The sequence below is a fragment of the Zalophus californianus genome, chromosome 3 (assembly GCF_009762305.2).
Source record: "Zalophus californianus isolate mZalCal1 chromosome 3, mZalCal1.pri.v2, whole genome shotgun sequence".
Lineage (NCBI taxonomy): Eukaryota > Metazoa > Chordata > Mammalia > Carnivora > Otariidae > Zalophus > Zalophus californianus.
This window is the reverse complement of record NC_045597.1, coordinates 94,043,981-94,048,540: the sequence shown is the minus strand read 5'-3', so window position 1 is coordinate 94,048,540 and position 4,560 is coordinate 94,043,981.

Below are 4,560 nucleotides of genomic sequence, written 5' to 3'. Positions count from 1 at the left end.
GAGGTTTTTATAGGAAGGAGGGTGGGGCAAGAAAGTTCTTAGCAAAAGAAAGGATTGTTTCAGGCAAGGTCATTTTCCCTTAGGGTCTTTTTGTGCAGATCACCTCATTAGAAAATTCCTGATTGAAAGGTTCGAACTTAGTTTCTGGGGGAGTTTGAAACTGCAGTCGGGTTAGGTATTAAGCCAGGTTTGGTGACGTGGCCTAGCCCAGGTGACACAATTTTGGGCCTGTGGTTTTCTTTTCAACACCCTGAAGTGATTGAAATCAAGTTACTGCAACCTCTTGGAGGAACTGGACTTCAAGAGAAATGTAAATGTAAAAAAATCAGGGTAAAATAAAATTACTTTTCTTGTTCACCTGAGTCAGATGCAAACAAAAATGCTACAGGAGGAGGGGGAAAGAGGCGTATTGATTATACTGGGGGATTGGCGGGTGTGGTCATGGAAGGCTTCCTGGTGGAGGGGAGATTGAATCAAAAGATTGAAGCTTCTCCATATGTGTGCCAGTTTAAATTTCCACCAGTGTCCAAGAGAGCCTGTTGTAGCCAAGACAATTCTCTATTCCAGGAAGGTGAGTCCAAGCATCTGTCAGATGCTCAAAATCCCGTGGCAACTTTTCAGGGGGCTAGTCCCAGAGCCTGGGTACAAACTGGTGACTATGTCCAGGGGGGCTAATGCACAGGACCTGCCGGGACCCGGCTGGGCCCTGTTTCTTGTAGATGCCCTGGATGGCCAGCAGGAGGAGCAAGAAGCTTGCCACAGCCCAAGGCCCAGGAGCCCAGTAGGAGAAGGGTGGGTGCAGCCCAAATGCTTAGAGTGTCCCGGCATTTAATTGTCTTGTAGGGAGTGGGCTCCTTTGTGAGCGTCGGACCCACCCCTGGGCATCCATCCGCCCTCCCTCAACCCTGCAATTTTTGAAGAACAGTGCTTTCAGGTGCCGCCCGAGCCTTCTGACATGCACGCACCTGGGCAGAGAGGTCAGATCTGCTGGCCCAAGGTGGTTTCTGGGGAGGGAGGCTGGGCTGGTCTTTCTCACCTAGACTCTGCAAGCCTTTGAACGGTGGAGACGCCTCCATGAATTCTGTCACTTAAAATGGCAGGTATGGAGACATAATTATGAGCAAAGACACCATTGCGGTAATTGGATAGAGACCAGTCTTAGTACCCTCTGATTTACTGCTGCTATTACTTCACCACTACTATTTTTTTTTAAGTAAGCTCTATGTCCAACGTGGGGCTTGAACTCACGACCCCGAGGTCAAGAGTGACATGCTGTACCGACAGAACCAGCCAAGTGTCCCTACTACTATGAATACTACTAATAATAAATTATAGACTCACCAAATGATGAAATATAATGTAGCCATTAAGAACACTGTCTTCAGGAGCGCCTGGGTGGCTTAGTGGGTTAAACAACCAACTTTTTTAAAGATTTTACTTATTTATTTGAGAGAGAGAGAGAGAGAATGAGCAGGGGGAGGGGCAGAAGGGAAGTGAACTCACCGCTGAGCTGAGCGGGGAGCCCGATGTGGGCCTTGATTCTGGGACCCTGGGGGATCATGACTTGAGCTGAAGGCAGATGCTTAACTGATTGAGCCACCCAGGCGCCCCCAACGTCCGACTCTCGATCTCAGCTGAGGTCATGATCTCAGGGTAATGAGTCTGAGCCCCGTGTTGGGCTCCACACTGGGCCTGGAGCCTGCTTAAAAAAAAAGAACACTGTCTTCAAGGGTTATTTAATGACATGGGATAGTGCTCATATTATGCTAATTCTTCTCCAGTTGTCCTTCCAGAATACTTCTGCCCCGCTCTGCACCCCAGGCAGTGGAGCCCTGTATACTGCTTTGACCCTATTCCCTTGCCCTCTGGCTGCAGGTTGGGTTCAGCCAACGGGAGAACACCAGCAGGAGACAGAAAGGCAGGAGGAGAGACAGGCTGGGATGTGTCTTCTCCCGTTCTCCTCGCCTCTGCTCCAGGACTATGGCTCCTGCTGGGCGGTCCGCTCTAAGCCCGCAGCCTCTCCGGGCTCTCTTCCCGTCAGTTTCTCCCCTGCCCTTTTGGCTCTGATGGCGGTAAGAGCTTCCTGCTCTGGCCGGCTCCCGGATGCCTCAGCATCTTTTGCCAGTTCCCTTACACTGACCTGCATCTTTGTAAATCATCCCTCACTAAATGGCTTTTCATTTGAAACATCAGCGCGAATGCTGTTTCCTGCCAGGATCCTGACTAATATACAGGTTAAGGGAAAAGAGAAGAATACAAAGCTTTGAATAGGGGGGGGAAGAAAAGACCCAGGGCTTTTATCCTCTTATTTCACGGAGCACTCCCAGCAATGCAGTGGAATGCTGTGGAGCGAAGGATTGACCCCAGGTTCAAATTTAGAAAGCATTTGAAGGAACATTCTAATAATGTCTGTATGGACGGGGAAGAATTTGCTGACAAAGAAAAAGTGAAGAGGGCCTGTGAGTTATTTATTCCGTTTAAGCTTATTTCCATAAAGCAACTCCCAGATCGTAGTTTTTTAATGCAGAATACTCTTTAAGAGCAGGAGGAGGAGGAAGAGGAGGAGGAGGATGCAAAGGAGGCTGCTTGATAAAGTAGGCCACATGCGCTCAGATGACCTGATTTCTCCCGAGGGCAGATTCCAACCCAACTTAGAATGGGAGGAGCCGACTTACGTTCTTAGACTCCCAGCGCTGCACTGTGTGACCTCAGTATTTTTTAATCTGTAAAATGATTGTATTAATGCCTATCTAGGAGCCGCTGTGATGATCGATGAGTCAGTATATGTAAAGGGTCTGGCCCTGTGCCCAGGTCGTCATGGGAACCGAACACATGTGAGTCCCCACTTTATCCCTTCCACCGTGTCTAGTGTGGGCAGTTACTGCTATGTCTTCGTGGTGAAGAAGAAATGGGATGTGAGACACAACAGCTTCATATTGTTCCCTAGTGCCTGGCGCATAGCGGTGGCCCTTAATGAGTAGCCGACAAATCAGCGAGTGAACAAATGAGCCTTCTGCCGGCATCTACCCTCCCCCAGATGGGTCCCGGGAAGACTCTTCACAGCCTCCTCTCTTTCACCAAAGGATCTTTATTCTCTCTCCCAGCACATTAGTTGTTTATTTCTGTGTAAGAAATCCTCCAAAACTTAGTGGCCTACAACTGTACACATTTATTATCTCAGAGTTTCTGGGCACAGATTAGTTGGGTCTGCCAGTTGGGGACTCACGGGTGGGCTGCATTCTTATCTGGAGGCTTGACTGGGGCTGGCCTCAGAGCCTGGGCACGCACTGTTGCCCATCCTGGAGATCTCACAGACTCATTCTGTTGGCAGAATTTGTCTCCTTAGACATAGATTTAGGTCCTTGTTTTGTGGCGGGCTGTCAGAAAGAGGCCCTCTCAGCTCTTGGAGGCTGTCCACGGTTCCTCACCAAGTGGCCCTCTTCCTCCTTCTTCAAAGTCAGCATGGAAGACTCTCTCACTGCAGTCTGCTAAGGGGCATATGTATGTGTGTGTGTATGATCACCTTCACCACATAATGTAACTTTGTCGAAGGAGTGACTGTCCACCACCTTTGCCATATCCCTATTGTTTAGAAGCAAGTCCCAGGTTCCCTCCACACTCACGGGGAGAGGGTGGGGACTATACAGGGTGTGATTTGTTGGGGGTCACCTTAGGGGATGTGTACCACACCTATCCTTTCAGAATCCTTTTATCTGTTGGGCGATGAACACACCTATATTTTTCTTACATATACACTATTTGCATTTCTCCCAGAACATTCAGGAAGTAATTCCTTATCCCCAGATCACTGTTGTAACGTCAGGTAACCTGGCATGATTGCTGCTGTCTTCCTTTGAGGTGATGGAAGAGGTGCCTCACCTCTAAAAGCCTTTACACTCTCCAGATTCACTACTCACTTGTCCACATAGACTCACCCATTTATTGGCATCAACAGGATATGGCATAGGTGATGGACTGTCACCCCTTTGATAAAGTGGCATTACATGGCACTTACCAGCATATTCTTGAGCACCTGCTGTGTGCCTAATACTATATACATAGAGATAATGCTGCTCGTCTCTGCCTTGGTAACCAACTTGCTCACTTTTGTTGAGTAAAAGCATATTTCTTTGCTTTGAGTCAAGGTATGTGTTCAACTGCAAGTCACACAAGACCCAAAAAACAGTGACTTGAGGAAGAGGGATTTCTTTTTTTTTTTTAATTTTTTTTAAAGATTTTATTTATTTATTTGAGAGAGAGAGAATGAGAGATAGAGAGCACGAGAGGGAAGAGGGTCAGAGGGAGAAGCAGACTCCCCACTGAGCAGGGAGCCCGACGCGGGACTCAATCCCGGGACTCCAGGATCATGACCCGAGCCGAAAGCTGTCGCTTAATCAACTGAGCCACCCAGGCACCCAGGAGGCGGGATTTCTCCTAATCATCTAACAAGAAACCCGGGGCTAGGCAGTCCAGGGCTGGCGCAGCTCTTCCTCCAGCATCTAACTTTAGTCCTCATGGTCACAAGACTGCTGCTATGTCACCAGGCATTGCATCCATATC